Genomic DNA, 18,758 nt, shown 5'->3' with positions numbered 1-18,758 from the left:
TAGTTTGGCAAATCATTTTATTATAAAAGTAGAACTCCAAATCATGTGGGGATCCGGGTAAGAATAGGTCCTCAGTAGGCCTAGCTTGTCGTGAGAGTCGACTAAATGGGGCTGTCATTCGGATGAGACCGCAGACACCGAGGCCTCATGTCAAAGCAAGTGTGGTACGATAAAGATCCTTTTCTGCTCAAAGGCTGTAATTGGCGAGCATAGGCCTATATTTTGCAGCACCTCATCGGCAATAGTGACGTCTCCATATCAGTGAAACGATTCTCGAGCTGGACTTTAAACACTATACAATCAATCAACCATAATCCCATCGTGTATATTCTAAGATTCGTTGCGTCTGGGAGTCTCATCGAGAATATTTCACTCCTATTGAGACGTCACCAGCTGTAGGTGAAGTACCAGAAGTTTAGACCTATGCATAGCGCTCAGGGCCGTAGCAGTGAGGTTCCTCATCGTGCCAACGCTTGCCGCGATACGGAAGACCCGCTTTTTATGGTCATACCCTAAAGACCGATGATTCTCGCTTTAAAATGCCGAGTGTTTTTCAAAGAGCAATTACTACATATCATAAAGGGGAAGGCAACCCAAAAACGTTTACAGGGTAAATGATAGGATTAATTATATGAAATAAATTGTCAATCTATACTGTTGATATACGGCTTAGATAAGCTTCAGTACTAGTTTGAAACCGTTAAAATTCCCGACATCTATAGAGATTGCAATGACATGGAACTCTTTTGTTTTCAAAACCACAAAAATCAAATATTTTGACGTCAGGATGTAAAATCAAAATTTACAAAATATAAATTTTAGGTTTGAAAATACATGAGTGTATGAACGTTTCACGTCCGCGGACTTTTCACGAAGAGTTAATGCGCTTCTTAAAGTATGCTAGAGTTGTTGCAGTTCATGCCCTCATGTATTTTCAAAAATGAAATTTATTTCTTAAATGAATATTCATGACTCCATTTGAAACATATCAGGACTTTCAATGGAATTCAAAAGAAGCTGCTAAGTGTTCCGAATAGGTTTGTATCAGTTCATTGATCTGACACAGCACCTTTTTGCAGGGAATCTGTTATTTTACGTTGATTTAAAGCAAACCTGCAAAATATTCTAATTGTTACACAAAATCAGTAGGAGTATAGTTATTTAATTTGTGTACACTTTGCAAGTTCAAGTTTATTTTTCTCATTCGGTGTTTTCACAACAAGTTATATGGTCGTTATAACGATCTAGCTCGTCAGTACAACCTCACATTGGGTCAATTGCTGTCTGACATGTTTCATACCGATTGTTAAGCCGTTCTTGGCACACTGATTTTGACTGCGGATAACTCCGTTTACCTAATCAGGATATGGGGCTCATGGCGGGTGTGACCGGTCAACAGGGGATGCTTACTCCTCCTAGGCACCTGATCCCACCCCTGGTGTGTCCAGGGGTCCGTGTTTGCCCAACTATCTATTTTGTATTGATTGTAGGAGTTATGAGATTGATCACTGTTCGTTATCTTCACCTTCCATTAACGGCAAACTGACAAATCAACTGTATGACAAAGGGGATCATTTCAGTTTCTTTCAGCGTTAGCTTTCCATATTTATGTAGCAATATTCCATTATCACCTGCATATGGTGTTTATATATCTCAATTGATTCGATATGCAAGAGCTTGTTCTGCATATAGTAAATTTCTAAATCGAGGTACGTTACTGCCAAAGAAGTTGATGGTACAGGGGTTTCAACAGTCTCGATTGAAGTCAGCATTTCGCAAATTCTATGGTCGTTCTAACAATCTAGTACGTCAATACAACCTCGCATTGGGTCAAATGCTGTCTGACGTGTTTCATACCAATTGTTAAGCCGTTCTTGGCACACTGATTTTGACTGCGGATAACTCCGTTTACATGATCAGAATATGGGGCTCATCGCGGGTGTGACCGATCAACAGGGGATGCTTACTCCTCCTAGGCACCTGATCCCACCTCTGGTGTGTCCAGAGATCCGTGTTTTCCCAACTATCTATTTTGTATTGCTTATAGGAGTTATGAGATTGATCACTGTGCGTTATCTTCACCTTGATAAAGATTTTGACAGTTACCTATGGATGACATCACACGAAGATCGATCTACCTTAACTTTTCTAAGAGTGTGTTTACTTTTAAAATGTGTGTGTGTAGGTGGATGGGAGTGAAACAACAATGTCGAATGTTTGGTTAAAAACAAGATGTATCGAATCTTAATGAGGGCAAGTTCAAAATCTGACATTTTTTTATAAAATAAAAAATATCATAATTTCTTAACTTTTATAAGCAATACAAAATATATAGTTGGGCAAACACGGACCCCTGGACACACCACAAATGGGAGCAGGTGCCTAGGAGGAATAAGCATCCCTTGTTAGTCAGTAGCTTGCCTCGATTAAAATACTGACTATACGCAGAACACGCTCTTGTGTATCGAATCTGTCGAGAGATATAAACACCATATGCAGGTGATAACGGAATACCCCTATATAAATATGGGAAGTTGACGATGAAGAAGCTGAAATCATCCCGTTTGTCATAAAGCTTAGTTGTCAGTTTGCCGTTAATGTCTACTTTCAATAAAATATCTAAGTATGAAGCAGACGTGGACGACTCTGTCATATTATTTATTTCGAGCGCACATGGATATATCGAATCGACATATGAATGAAAGTTATTACTGTTAGTAGACAAAACGTCGTCGATATATCTAAATGTCGAATTGAAGTCCACATCAAGAATTTTTTTTCTTCTCACGTAGAAGTTTTTTGATAAATTCTGCTTCATATGAAGATAAAAACAGGTCTAAATATAATTTTATCTAAACATTCCCGAGGGTCTCTACAGCCTAGTAGCTCAGTACTTCGTTACTAGCTTGAAAATACGAATGCATATTTAATTGCTGTTATAAAATTTAGAAATTCATTTCAAAAATAAGGATTATCTCCCTCATGCATAGCTTTTATCCTTAGGAAACTTCATTGTTATTTCGGATTTCAAATATTTCGGTTGAGCATCACTGAAGAGACATTATTTGTCGAAATGCGAATCTGGTGCATCAAGATTGGTACCGTATAAGTTTTACATCTAAATTTGATTTTCCCTTATCCTTATTCATAAAAAGAAACATTTCTAATATCAACAATGTAAAATTCAAGTTTTAATAATTATCAAAGTCTAACGACCTATCCACTACCCAGGTTTCAACAAAACTATTGGTGTCTGGATTTTGATTTTCATGAGACATGATTTTCATTACATTCATAATTGTCTAAGGCCTTTATCATCTTTGGTACTCAGGTAATGGATGTTACTTATAAATCCGGATGTTTAAATACCAAAAACTGATGACATACAATCTTGCATATTGCAACACTCTTTATTTACATTATCCTGCACGGTAAATGTTTCTCTAAAAAGGATACCCTTTGTGTAAATATTTTTCATTCACAAGCCATTGAACAGATTACAATTTTTATTTCAATTCAAAATCATAAAGTAAACCATTTTGGCCTAAGTTTATTAAATGAGGCTAAGTTTGAACGTCAGAATTAGTCCAAGTATACCACAGTTAATACACTGGTTTGGGTTTTTTCTCTATTTTGTACGAAATGTTAAATTCCCAATTTCAAGCAAATGTCTCAGTCCCTTGATATTAAGACCTTAAACAAACCAACACAAGTAGCTACATGAAATCAAATGCTTTTATCTTGGACATCTTTACAAATTACAATGACAGCCATTTCCTTTTATTTGTATTGGAGTTGTGAACATTGCACATACAAATCTTCATAAATATATTATGTCTATTTCAATGACTGAGAATTTTGACAGAAATGCAATTAAATATTAAAAAAACCCACATATTTCATTTTCGAAAATGCATGAGGGTATGAACTTAATGCTTCAGACATGTCAAACCGGCATTCATGGAGTGGTAATATGCCTGAGCATGCATGTCGGCAGGAAGCATTGCTTTTCAAAAATGAAGTTCATTTCTAAATGATATGAAATGTACCATCATCCTCATCATCAAACTCAAAACCTGTGTCATCTGACATACAAAAACTATCATCACTTGAATCATCATCAGTTTTGTATAAATGAAATGGGTGCTGAAACTGTAAACAACACTTGTCTTTACAATCACATTTCTTTGAACAAATATCACCAGACAGATGATTGATACCTTTTCCATTTGGAAGAGAATCGTATGACTAATATTTATGAATAACTCTACGGCATTTATCTCTATTCTCAATGCAAGGTGAAGACAACGAACAGTGATCAATCTCATAGCTCCTACAGGCAATACAAAATAGATAGTTGGGCAAACACGGACCCCTGGACACACTAGAGGTGGGATCAGGTGCCTAGGAGGAGTAAGCATCCCCTGTTGACCGGTCACACGCGCCGTGAGCCCCATATCCTGATCAGGTAAGCGGAGTTATATGCAGTCAAAATCAGTGTAATTCTTCATGTCAGTATTAAGTATGTATGTGTGTCTGCTGTTGTAAATAAGCAGATGCAAAGCTTGACAACAATCACGACCAGCACGCCCAAGCTGTTGAACAAACCTGTCCATATCTTTAGGTGGACCATAATGTACAACATTGTTGATGCCTTTATAACTTACCCCATACCTGCTGCACTTAAGACTCGTATCGTCCCATTCTCAACATCCATGTCCTATTTTTTTTGTTCACTGTTTCAAATGTACAAGAATGAAACATATTGACATATTCCATGACAGAATTGTCCAACACCATCAGAAATGCAGCACATATGTCTGTTTATACTTGAACAAAATATAAGTGTTCTAGTACACTACTTTTTCTTCAGAGACAAGTCCTTTAGTAACCAACCACATGTCACTTCATTGGCACAATGTTTTTCATCTTTTGCAGAAATCATTTTATGTTTTCCCTATCTGGACTGTCGATAATGTCTACACAGTTGTTAAGAGCAAGTCGTTTCCTGATTAATTTTCTTGCTTCCTTACTAGCAGTGGCTGTGATCACTAGGGCAGCATAACTGATCAAGGATCTTATCTCACCGGCCTGTGAAAACCATTCCCTGAAAGTCTGGATATGCATTGTACTTTCTCCCTTGTAAACCAAAGTGAAATTAGAAATGAATTGAAAGTGAAAGAGGAACTTGGGTGTAAAGTGTTTACAGAATTACAAATAATGAGAACACTTGTGTTTCACTTGGGGTGAAAGATAATCAAATATGAAAAGAGGCACACGAGCCTATTATTATGGATCCACCCCTTCCCTTGGGATGTTGAAATTTCCTATTTCAATAAAAGACAATGAGATATGTGACTAGTAAGCTGTTAGAACGTGTTCCCATTCCTTTTAATTTGTTCAATAACCAAGATGTCCACAGCCCTTATCGGGTCACCTGTCAGTGATGAGTCCTGACGATTGATCTGATCGAGATTTAAATCATATTTCTAATAATTTGCATGTCAGCCATTTTGAAAAAAAGTTCTTAACCAATATGCTTAAAACTGAAGACAAGTAATGACCATGCTTAACTTTAAGTTTATACTAAGCATATATCAAAGAGTTAAAATGTTTCATGCAAGGTGCTTAGCAATATGCTTAGTGAAATTCCTACCGAAGTACTGGTCCAGTACCCTCAACGTTATTCTTGACATGATACACGATAGAATACGATACACGCACAATACGATAGGATACACACACGATACGATAGGATATATGCACGATACGATAGGATACACGGTAAACCTGATAAACGCAAAACCTGATAAACGATCTTCACGATAGACCTAATAAACGCAAAACACGATAAACGATCTTTCCGATAAACGGAACACCTGGTAGAAATGTTGTAAATTTAGAAGCAATTTAAACAGAACGAAATTTTGATACTGACAACATAATTACATTATATTGATAAAAATGCTGAAGGATTTCAATATTCATTAATCAAAGATGCAGACAAGATTAACAAAATTGAATTAAACCCAGATTTATTATACATAATACAGTCAACATTTTGGCAGATTTATTAGACAATATACAATTTTGTGGCAGGTGTTGGCACAATCCATTTAACATGAAAATACTATCCCTGCGGTCAACCCGGGGAATCACTAAGCACCCAGGGATTACCTCCCTTTAACACTGGCGCAAAGCGCCCCCACAGGTAACTTTGGTGGGAACAGACCTCTTGGTACCACCTTACAAGAGTGTTGGTTTTTATTTTACTTTCGAACAAGGGGTCGAAGTACGATGATAATTTCAGTTCTGACTCTGGTCCTAACTCTATTCTGTCTCCCCTGGTACACCCTTTGGTCATTGTTAAGACTCCCAGGGGTAAACCCCAAAGACTTGCCCTTGGTACAGCAAGGGTCAAGCCGGTCCCACAGGTACCACTGAGGTGGTCCCAAATCCTCCTCGGTGCTGAGAATAGATTCTCCAGAGTTTTGAGCCAGACACGAGAGAAATTTTCATTTGCGGTAATCCCCGAATTCCGCCAAATGTGCTTGTCTATACGAGCACACCTGCCATAGAGCGTTATCTGAAATTAGGATATCTAGAAGAAGTATAAAAATTAAGCTGCCTAAGAGATTGACGGGCTCACAAGAGGATGGGGGGTGTTTAACTTACTTTGGGGTTTCGAGATCATCAGGGTAAACTTTGATGTGGTGTTTGAACAACAGGAAGGTTTACAGTCCCCCTTGTAAGGTATTGAGGAATGCAGAGTTACCCAAATCATTAAGATGAGTTCCGTCAAACTTGAACAGCTGCTTGTCGGCAAATGTAATGGAAGGGTAACGAATCACAAACCCTCCCTTGTTTGATAAACTGTTTAACCTTACGATTGATATTCTTCCGAGCTGCCTCCACTTTAGATGCGTCACTGGAATTGTGCCAATAAAGACGTGGTAACATATCTGACCATATAATAGACAAGTTGGGGGCTAAAAGTTTGCATCGCAAGAATGAGCATTTGATGGAGTGGAATAGTTCCAATGAAGTGGCCAACCCAAGATCATTGGAACCGAGGTGAACAAGTAAGTAATCGGGAGGGGGTTGGTTTTTATTTTACTTTCGAACAAGGGGTCGAAGTCTTGCCATTTCATTCCCCTGGTGCCGAACCATTCTATGGACAGGTTGTTGAGTTGCAGGTTCAAGTGTTTTCCTCCAGGACGTTTAAAGGCACTGCGTGCAGCCCAGTACACAATCGAAGACCCAATCACCCATATGGTTTTCTTTACACCTAGAAAACTTGAGGTACGTTAGTACTGTGAGTGAACCAGTGAAAAATCAGCAGTTAATGTTCGGGAAATCTAATGTAAGTGGTATAAGCACTGGATTTCCACCTATCCCAATGTTTGATTGTCTGATCTGAAATGCCCCTCATAGCAGCCTCAGTGACAGCCCCAATCCGAATAGAATGTGATTTGAAACATGCGGTGCTAATTTCACAAAAACTCAGCGCTTTAGCCACCAATGCAGCAAACTGATAACGCGTGAGGGGATTACCGTCAAAATGTACTAGGAATGGACTATTTAGTGGTAATGTGGGGTTCCTTATTGCTAAGTATTTGCTAATAGCCGCCACCGAGCAAGCCACATCACCTGTCTTTAAGAGAAATAAAGTACATGATTTGCCCAGCTGGTCGGTTTTGGATTGCCGGATTGTGAGCTTAACCTTGGGCTGGCCATTTAGTGTGACTAATTCGATATCCCTACGTTGCAAAGGACTTGGGCTAGTACTCTTAAGCGATTGCATGGTTAATTCACCTACTCGCATGAATCCAAAAAATGCTAGACTAAAGGCCGCCTGAAATAGGAGCGTTTCATAACTAGATGAACAGACGTTGACTAGTGCGGTGATGATCTTAGGGAGAATTTTGTATGTGATTGGAGCTCGAATATCCCGTTTCCCTGCCAGTTGGTTTGCTCCTTCCAAAATCTTAGCGACCATAAAAGATTTAGTATTGTCCGCCATACCCTGGATTTTAAAAATGTGTGATAAGCCTGATATGTAAGTTCTCAGACTAGATGGGGATCGGCCTTTGAGAGACAGGTATGCCAAGAATTGAACAATATGTTCCAAAGGGGCTGGCCAAATTACTGGTAGTTGAAGGTGATACCTGAACTGATTGAAGATTTCGTAAGCTGTATTATAGGTCTGCCTGGTTTTGGGAGCTACCGATGCCTGGAGTAGTCTGTTGGCCTCCTGACTAAAACTTGCCAAATTTCTGGGGGAAGCGGGGTAGGCATCGGATCTGCCTGCGGCGCTAAAGTCCAAAAACGTGACCACTGGCAACGAGAAATTGAATCCGCTATAGCATTTGATTTACTATGTATGTATTCAGCTCTAAAGTTGATATTGAAAGTCATAGTTTTAAGAACGAATCGCCTTACCAGAACCATGACATCTTGGGATTTAGACGTTTGTTTGTTTATAATGTGAACTACTGCTTGATTGTCAATATGAAATGATATCCGTTTGTTGACCAGTAATGGCCCCCAAGCTGTTAGGGCCGCAACGACAGGAAACATCTCCAAGAAATTTAAGTCCTGAAACCTACCTAGCATATCCCACTGTTTTGGCCATCTGCCAAAGGCCCATTTACCTTCAAAAAATATACCAAAACCACCCGACTCACCACCCGCACTGTCTGTATAGAAATTAATGGTTTCGTTAGCGCACCATAGTCTATGGGGGAATAATGTAATGCCGTTGTAGTTTTGAAGGAATATCAACCAAGTTTCTAAATCCAACTTCATAGCGGAAGAAACTCTAATTTTAAAACTAGGTTTCCTAATACCTACAGTAGCGTCTACTAGTCTGCGGATGAAGGCTCGGCCTGGGACCACTACTTGACAGGCGAAGTTTAGCGACCCGATTAATGATTGGAGTTCCCGGAGTGTGATTTTCTTAGTATCAATGCAGAATTGAATTTTTTGACTTAACTCAACGAGTTTATCCTGTGGTAATCGCATATGCATAAAAATGGTATCAAATTCAATGCCTAAGAACACTAAGCAAGTAGTTGGCACCACAGTCTTATCCTGGGATATAGGAACCCCTAAATGTTCGCACTGTTGGTGAAATATTTCCAATGTGTATCCGCATGTACCCTCTTGTTTTTTACCCCCAAATAAAACATCATCCAGATAGTGGATAATGTGATGGTTACCGGATTCCTTAGTTATAAGCCAATGCAAGAAAGAGCTAAATTTGTTAAAAAGTGCACACGAAAGCTTGGAACCAAAGGGTAAGCACTTATCGTAATAATATTTGCCATTAGATTTAATGCCAAGTAAATCGAAGTCGCCTGGGTATATGGGTAGTAAACGGAAGGCACTCTTGAGGTCGGATTTTGCTAAACTACGTTACTATATTTGACCGTACAAATGTGTGGATCGATATAATCATTGACCGACTCACACTCGGTGTATGACAGATGGTGAATTAATCGTTGATCACCATCTTTTTGGGGGACGAGGCCGACCGGAGAAACTCTGAGTGTAGGAAAAGGAATGGCGTCATAGGGACCAGCCATTCTGCCCAGCTTAACTTCTTTATTTAACTTCTGCTCTACTAACTGGGGTGCTAAGCCTGCAGATTTTAAGTTCTTGGCTTCTCGGTGTAGTCTAGGACCTGCATAGTGCAGGGGGAAGCCATACTTAAAGCCGTGCCTAAGTTGAATTTGATCTGACAGATGGGGATATGACAAAAGTGCGTTACATAATTCGGTATATTTAATAGGTGTGCATGCCAAGCTATAGAGATTATTACTGGGTACAGTTTGCTCGAGGGTGGGGTCCCCCACAGGTTGAGCACCGGTGTCGAAACCTACAGGGGTTAAAGGAACAGGAGCCCCTGTTAAACGCAAAACAGACGCCTGCGGCCTTAATTGTATTATTGGCTGCCGCAGTGGCTTTGGGACCATATCCCCCTCCCTGGGAATTAGGACCCTGGGTGGCTTGTGGTTTTCGACTGAAGTTGTTACGAAAAGGGTCCTTATTCCCACTGTCAAATATTTGGTTAGACTGATCAGACTGTGGGGAGGAAATGTACATAACCCATAATTCGGAGTCTACAACTCCCCATGGTAGGGTGGGGTGCCGCTCTTTTTTTGGAGTCGGAACTGTTCGTCATACTTCGCCCACCCGGATTTTTTACCCCCAAATAAAAAAATGACAACAGTTAAAGATGGCCGAATAATGTGATGAATGATCCGGGTCACTAGGCTTGACACGTAATAATTATGCTAGGTCGCTAAAACGTTTGGAATTCAGGAACAAGGTTGCAGGAGTTGTCGCGCCTGCCCATAGATTAAAGTCATTTATCTAAATAATGATAAATGACATTATATAAGTAAAACGTATAATCCCTTTAATCCACGGTCGTACTGTTGTTTTTTCATAAGTTTAATTTGATTGATTGATTTTGTACGCCACCAAGCTAAATACAATGTCCTTGCGAATGTTTGCTGTCAAAACATGGGTGATACACAAAATTAGATATAAGAACTCGCACAAGTTCAGTAGTTGGTATATAAATCGAATACAGGTGAAAAAATCGGAAGAAAAAGAGCCCTTTTTATTAGAATGTGATAAACAATGTAATTTATTGATCTTTCCTTTCAAGACGGAACATGCTATTTCTCTGTTAGTGTTAATTACAAATAATTCTCTCCAGACAAGCAAATATTTATGAACTTCAGATGAAGGAGTTTTCAGATTTACTGTCCTCGGTTTCCTCGGCAAACCACTGCCTACTTTCCAGACTACTTAGAATGAATTTGTGATAAATATTCGTCAAATATACTGTCTTTCTTCGATTCCTTAAAAAAATTAACAGAACGAAGAAAGCTATCAGAAAGTATCGGACTTTTTCATTAGATTTAGTATACGATCCCGATAGTTTCCGAGGCTACAAGTTAAACGATTTTCACGATAAACGGAAAATACGATAGGATACACGAACGATAGGATACATGCACGATAGAACACGATAGGAATGTCAAGAATAACATTGCGAGAACTGTATATGCTTAAGGATTTAATAAAATCAAATTACATACTACCCTAATTGAACTAAATTACAGATGTGAATAACATTAATCTCAAGTTCGTTGTAGTAAATATAATAAATTTCTTTCAACTGTAAGTATTAACAAAGTAGTGCAAGTTAAAACACGGGATATAACAACACATATACACGTGTTATGTACGTCATGCGGCTTATACATGGGCAGTCCCTGGTAGAAGCATGAAGAGTATACATGTAACAGCTAAAATATCTTTTTAATTTCGAAATAATATCACAATATTGAAAGTTGTGTTCTGTAAATAAATAAATTTACCTACCAATGAACAGCGGTATGGGCTTCATCGACAACAAATAATCGGAAGGATTTAGATGATGACAACATATTCCGCCATTTGTCATTTCGTAGAATAGCTTCTGGCCAGTTGAAGATAAATTGGTATTCACAAGCAAGGATCCCATCGTCCTCGTACGCACCTTTACCAATATCGGTTGCTGTAAATCGTTTTGATATAAAAACAATCAGTCTGTTCCTTCATAATAGCAAGGAGGGAATAGCAATAAGTACGTGTGTCAGTTGTGGTCGGTACATAAGTTTGTGAAACGAAGGAAATACCATGTAGCAGAGTTCTGAGGGAGAGGAACACATCCCGGTTATTCAAAAGGCTACTGATTGCCTTTTCCTGTTGAGCACTTAACTTGTCCGCTTCAAAAATTTATCTGACTTTCCTCAATAAAGGCGCTGCCATACTTGTTTCCTGAATATCATTTTGAAAGGTATTACGTGATTGGTTGGCCTCTCCAAGTAAAGTTTACTGGGACGTGCTTTGATTGGTTACTCCCATTCATGCATACTTCATGAGAAACGATCAATAATAGCATCAGACAACCGCGGGTTTGGGGAGCGTGTGTGGACTCAAACCCGTAGTTTACGACGATGGGTTATATCCTGTGACTTTCACTTCTATTGCAGGGCGGATCTTAGATTATTATTTTATCTATGTACACCTGAATTACGTTGTGATTTTCACGGAGACAACCAAACAACTTCTATGAAGGCAATTTTGACTAGAACTATATAGTTTTTACTATCGTGGCATCTTCTAAAAATAAAGTTTGCGTAATAATAAGGCAATTCCAGCTGAATAAGAATAGTCAATATCCGAGTAAGTTCGAAAATGGCTGACAATTTTCCTTTTATCTATACGCTTTTTGAAAATTTTATTGACGATGGCTTTGATGAAAACTTGGTTATAGTGTACAGTTTACTGCGACACAATCACCTGCTTCCCTTGTAAAGCGTTTGCTCAGTTACCCCTCAAATATTGAAGAATGTGTCGAGTATGTCGTCACTCTACGCGTCCATTGCTTTTATATTTCAATTTAGAATAAGTAAAACTTATACGGTGCCAATTTTGATGCACCAGATGCGCATTTCGACAAACAATGCCTCTCCAGTTATGCTCAATCGAATTTTTTGAAATCGGAAATAACAACAAACTTGTAAGAGCTATTTTAGGTAAGAAAACAGAATGACAAAAAGTGGAATAAGTGCAATAAGTAAAGAAATGTTCTAAGAAATTGTATTAATTGACGATAGGCGAATTCTGGCGTCAGAGCACGGAAGTGGTTTTGTAGATGTTGGTCCACGAAAACAAGTGTTGATATATCTAAGCTACCCTGCAACAACTCATGAGGGAAATTGGGCCTCTTTTCAACATAGCGATGTCAACTGTTCACGCTGTTATAAAAAGATTAAATCGAGACATGAATAAAAAGCTGCCAAAAGAACCAATAGTTACGTTACAACTTTAAAAATGTGCCCATCTACATCTCAAAAGTTTAAAAGAATATTGGCGCATTTACTATGGGCTGCTGACACTGTCAATAGAGCGAATCCTTAAAAGAAACAAGATACTGGGGATCTAACTTTAGACCTTTTTTAAAATGAATACTTTCTTTTTATATCTCTTTTCTTGTCACGAAAATTTGGTAAGATCACTCCTTTTTCAAAGTTGTCCCTCCCATGTTTTTGCAAACGATGGTACGTCACTGTAAATTACCATATAGGATAATGTGTATCCGCTATTTTCCATTTAGAAGACAGTTTTGGTGAATTGACTCGGTAAATTCGCCAATGTCGTTAGATGTAACACTAAAATTGTTTAAAATTAATTTGATGAAGATAGATAGCTGACCAGATTCTAATGAGGAACAGCATATTGCTCAAGATTTCCAGTTGAAATGTGGACTGCCAGATATACGACTTTCATCTTGCATAAAAAAGGGGAGGGGCACAGATTACATAAACAGGAAGCGTTTTCCATCTATGCAGCTTCAGGTAATGTTTGATATTTACGCATTAGAATACAGGATGTAAAGGAGTTGATTTTACTGTATCACATGTTAAGCATATAAAAGCAAAAATCCAATTGCCTCTTTCTTCACAGATAACGGTGGGCGCTGATGTGCTTATTTATGTATATAACAAAGGTTTGATAGAAAAATGTCACTTGATTGTACATTTCACGTGAAATCATTACGTTCCTGGACGTCGTGCCTACATATATCCCACCAATTTCAAACCGCACTGAAGTACACAATCTATGTAATGTTTCAATGTACACAAGCCAGAGCTTCAACATTACATCACAACAGAACTGTACAAATTTGAATTTAACTGATTTAAAAGTGATAAACCACACTGCAGCTTGAGGGGAAAATGCAAAGCTAAACGGACAAGTCAATCACTTAGGTTTCTTTAAATTAGATACATTGTGAAATCCACGTATATGATACGTGAGCGAACAATAACGTTCAGTTGAGCACCATTTTCACATGTATGTACTATGTTTTTCTATCAGGTACGAATATTCATCATAAACGGAAGTATGAATTGTACCTATGTCTATCTTGCGATGACATTTTCTAAGATGTATAAAATTCTTCAAAATCCTTATTATTAGAATTTATGCTTACCGTATGATGCAGGTAAATACCTGTAACTATCTGTAATCCCACGTAACATAGCAATATATTTTTAAAATATTTTAATGATATTTAAAAATGTTTGGAAAACTGTTTTATTGATGTAATTTTGTGTACGTTTCAGATATGTTTTAAAACCATTTCTTGATCATGTTTGTTAGAAAGTTTTTTTCCAATTTATTTATTTTGTTTTCACCTTTCGTGAAACACTATAGGAATATTTCTTTTTCTTTCGAATTTTTTTCGCAAAACATTTAAACATGATTTAGAATATAACATAAACATTGATCAGCTTTTGTGATTAGTTTTATTTAAAGTTCATGAAGATCTATTCTATAGAATATCCTAAGCTTTAAAAATGTCCATCTTAGTTTGATAATGATGTTAGGTTAATTACCTTATCTCTCAGTCGCATTGTTCTGGTGATTACTTTAAAATTTCTTGTAGTTGTTTTTTTTTTCTCTTTTCTAAAACAAAAATCCCATACATCATGAAATCAATATTAATGGTCATATCATTTGAGACAGAAACTAATTGTGTTATTGCTTTAAAAGATCCTATGTATGTTTTCTTAGTTTCAGCTTAGTGTTTGAACTTACCGGCTATTGGTATTTTGCAAAACGAAACGGAAACGGTTGGAGGGGGTCCACTGTGAAAAGTAGAGGTTTGTAGAATAATATACCGTCCTTGAAATTCTAGTTTTTAAATATAATTGTGTCCACTCATGGGAAATTTTCGTCAGATTACTTCTGTAGTTAGTGTGTAAACGTTGTTTTGTTGGGTTTTTTTATATGCATTGATTATTGATATAAAACATACATTTTCTGTCCTTGTTCCGCTCCGTTCCGTAAAATTTCAATATCGGTGTGAATATTTTTATTTAGCAGAAGGGAGCGAAGTGTATCGAAATTGAAATGTTATGCAACACATTTACAAATAGGCTGTTGTTAATTAATTACTCTCATTCTTTTTAACCATATCTTCAGATATCAAATTTTCTTTCTCTCTCTTTAGGGGTGTCAAAATAACTGATTTAATGCACATGTGTTATTGAACTTGGTTGCAAAACGATTTCGTCGCACTATACCAATTTTTTAAACAATGTTTGTGGACATGCTTGATATTTTTGTTCAAATTTGTTTTAATTTACCTACTGTTTTGAAGAAGCGTTTTCGTAGCGGTTGGAATTTTTCTAATCTTTCGTAAGTATTTCTTTACTTGTTTTACGGTATCTATGTCATTTGCTCACAAATCTGGGGGAAAAAATGCATGTGTTGGTTAAAGTATTGAATACCTTTGTTTCTTTGATACTGTTATGTTCACGCTCTTTCGAATTCATGTCACATTCTTTTTCCGTTTCAGTTTCAGCTTTCTTTTTCGTCGATTTATTAATTATCATTATGTACGTGGAGTTGTTAATGCAAAAATCGGGGTCAATGTACAATTTTCTGCACAGATGATAGTGGCAAATAAAAACTTAGCAAAACAGGACTCGAAATTTCCAAGGTTACTAACAAGTTTAAGTATTTGCAAGTATTATCTGGTTCCGTTCTGTTTAACTAAATATTGTGCATTTAGGCAAGATGTCCTGTTTATAAATGAATGTGTGTTTTTGATACTTTTAGGGTCATTCAAGAACCGGTATAAACAGAAAAGAAAATTCAAATACGGATACAATTGAACATGATGTTAGTCATTACAGAAACCTAACAGCCAACAATGATACCAATTTTAGTAAGCAGTGCATTTGTTTACGTTCGTGTTCTAGCATGATTCTGTAGATGTGCGGGTTTAATCATTCTTCGAATTCAAAAACTGTTACGATTACTACCTTACATTTGTAGAAGACAAATAAGAAATATATGATATCACATATAATTTCAGAACGAGAACCGTGGAGTAATTTAAACATAACATGCATGCACCGTTTCACAAAAGCATCGTAAATTAAGTACTACGTAGCGAGTTACGACATAGATAAGTACTACGTAAGTATTGCGTTACGTCCGTTTCATGAAAGACGCGTAATTCGCCTACGTACTAACTACGTCCCTCTTATGTACTACGTAAGATTTACGATGCTTTTGTGAAACGGTGTATGATATCACTTTGTACATCACAACTTGATAAGGTCTTATGCTTCTATACTAATTTGACTTATTATCAAGTTGTGGTTTCTGAGAAGACAGTTTACAAAGAACTTTCCAATGATACTTGATAATATCATTCTCTAGAGAGAAACTTACAAGAACAAAACACAACTAGCATTCCATTCAATGGACGAACACATCTACGAAGAAAGAGACTTAAGTATTGCATTCCATACATTTTATTTCATAATACAGCATCCATACGTAACTCTTTCCTACATACATTAATTCGGGTACTTATATAATCCCCTCCTGCTAGTCATAAACTGGAATTTTCGTTTACTTAATATTTTTTTAACGAATATTTCTCTGCTTGAACATCAAACACTGAAAAGAAGATCTGCAAAAATAAACGTTATTAATTAAGGTTTCCCTATATAAAATACATTGAACATCTCTAAGACTGGGATTTTATTTTGCTGTATTCATCTTGTTGCATTACTGCAATAATTCGCTTGAAAAGACTCGCAAAGATATAGATAATTCCAACTCTGTGCATTAAGTTTTTTTAATCAGCTAAACAGATATATACATATATCTGTGTTTTCTAGGAAGTGCACTACTATATAAATTAATATGAGTCGTTCTTGAAAGTTAAAAAGGGAAATAGATCGTGAATATTATATTATTGCTTAAAGGAATGAAGAATTATTTCGTTGGGTTTTCCATTCAAACACTCAGTTTTACATCAAAGACGGAATTTAGAAATACCCGTCTACAGCCCAATCAACGGATTCCTACTGATTATCAACAACGTATGTTATGCATGAAAGGCAAAGATAACGAAGTGATCAATATCATAACTCCTATAAGCAATACAAAATAGATAGTTGGGAAAACACGGACCCCTGGACACATCAGGGGTGGGCTCAGGTGCCTAGGAGGAGTAAGCATCGCCTTCGACCGGTCGCACCCGCCGTGAGCCCTCTATCCAGATCAGGTAAACGCAGTTATCCGTCAAAATGATGGTGCCAAGAACGGCCTAACAATCGGTATGAAACACGTCAGACAGCATTTGAGCCAATGATAGGTTGTATTAACGACCAGAATGTGCGAAATGCTGACTTCAATCGAGACTGTTGAAACCCTTGTACCATCAACTTGTTTGTTAGTACCTTGTCCTTATTTAAAAACTGACTAAACGAAGAACAAGCTCTTTCGTATGGAATCAGTTGAAACATATAAACACCATATGCAGGTGATAATGGAATATTGCTACATAAATATGGAAAGTTGACGATGGAGAAGCTGAAATCGTCCCGTTTGTCATATAGTTGAGTTTGTCAGTTTGCCGTAATGTCTACTTTCAATAAAATATCTAAGTATGAAGCAGAAGTGGACAACTCTATGGTGTCTTTTATTTCGACCTCACATATCAATTTTATTCATTGATAATCCTGAAAATGAAACGCATATTTTGATATCTCAGATGCCGAATAATACTTTACATAGTATAAGCAATATGTATTTGATACGCATTTTTTTCAGTATTTCAAGCAAATCAACTAACCAACCCAGACAGCACTTTAACCAATGACGTGTTTAGGAGATTTGATCGGTCAATTTTAGCTAATTTTATTCGTTCAACGTTATTATCTACATAGCAGTTTTTTTCTTAAGTGCTTTAAAGCTGACTTCGGTATTTGTATCACTTGGACCATATTCTGCACGCACGGGCTTCAAATTTTAATAAAATTATGGATTTGAAATTGCGGATGGCTTTTGTTTATCAGTATTTTTGCAGCATGTGTCTATAGAAATACATCCTTCACTTATCAAAACTGTTACGCCTAGGAAATCAGTTTTAATGTTTGATAAACGGACGCCGAGCTCAATGTTGAAATATTCATCATTTGCAGTTTTACGGAATTCGTATTATTCTTCTGTTCCCTTCAAGATGCTAAAACTATTATCAACGTATCCTTCATAAAAACTGGTAGTATTTCAGATTCATTCCTCCATTTCTAAATGTAATGTTGAAATTATCATTGCCGAGATCAGCATCCATCATTTCTGATATATGTTCCATGTTTACTTCTTGTCCATGATGTTCTCATGATGCTTTTTAAATGATACCACAGGCCTCTTTTCGTGGTACACTGGAATAAAATGCTTTCACGTCCATACAAAATAGAATAGAAGAATGTGTTAATGGTTTATTTACAATAAAATGTTTCTTTTCAAAATCATATAATATGCTGAACATAACTATCAAGGGATGTTTTTGCAAACGAGAATTGTGACTTAATGCATTCGGTTATCATTTCTTTGTATACTGTTGACCATTTACTATAGTCCGAAACGGTTTGTTGATTTTGTGTATTTTTGGATTAGCTTGGAGTTTTCCTGATGTCACTTTGGTCAACAAATATATGTCTTAATTCAAACGAAATAGATCTCTTTTTATGCATAGAATCACGACCAAAGCCAGATACATACTCGGTATTATGTTTTGATGTTTAGTGTTCCATCAATGCAAAACGCACATTGTTGCGAAAGTTGTTAGTTTTTTTCTTTTCATTGATACTTAGATTAAACGA

The 18,758-nt window shown here is 37.0% G+C and overlaps 2 protein-coding genes across 11 annotated transcripts in view; both read left to right on the top strand.

The window, feature by feature from the left end:
* Window positions 1-18,758, top strand: part of LOC125662394 (uncharacterized) — a 1,158,266-nt gene that overhangs the window by 831,480 nt on the left and 308,028 nt on the right. The window lies entirely within an intron of this gene.
* LOC125661703 (potassium voltage-gated channel protein Shaw-like) overlaps window positions 3,101-18,758 on the top strand; it is a 35,224-nt gene continuing 19,566 nt past the window's right edge. For 3 of the 10 annotated variants that reach the window (XM_048893813.2, XM_048893819.2, XM_048893816.2), the window contains exons 1-2: window positions 11,814-13,421; window positions 14,644-15,802. The gene's annotated coding sequence lies outside the window, so the exon portion shown is untranslated. Of the gene's footprint in view, window positions 4,469-11,812; window positions 13,422-14,643; window positions 15,803-18,758 lie in introns of those variants that run through there. The other 7 variants (XM_048893826.2, XM_048893815.2, XM_048893814.2 and 4 more) reach the window with 7 other exon arrangements.

Source organism: Ostrea edulis, chromosome 8, assembly GCF_947568905.1.
Source record: "Ostrea edulis chromosome 8, xbOstEdul1.1, whole genome shotgun sequence".
Taxonomy (NCBI): domain Eukaryota; kingdom Metazoa; phylum Mollusca; class Bivalvia; order Ostreida; family Ostreidae; genus Ostrea; species Ostrea edulis.
The sequence above is the reverse complement of the archived record's forward strand: the minus strand, read 5'-3'. Positions and strand labels throughout refer to the sequence as shown.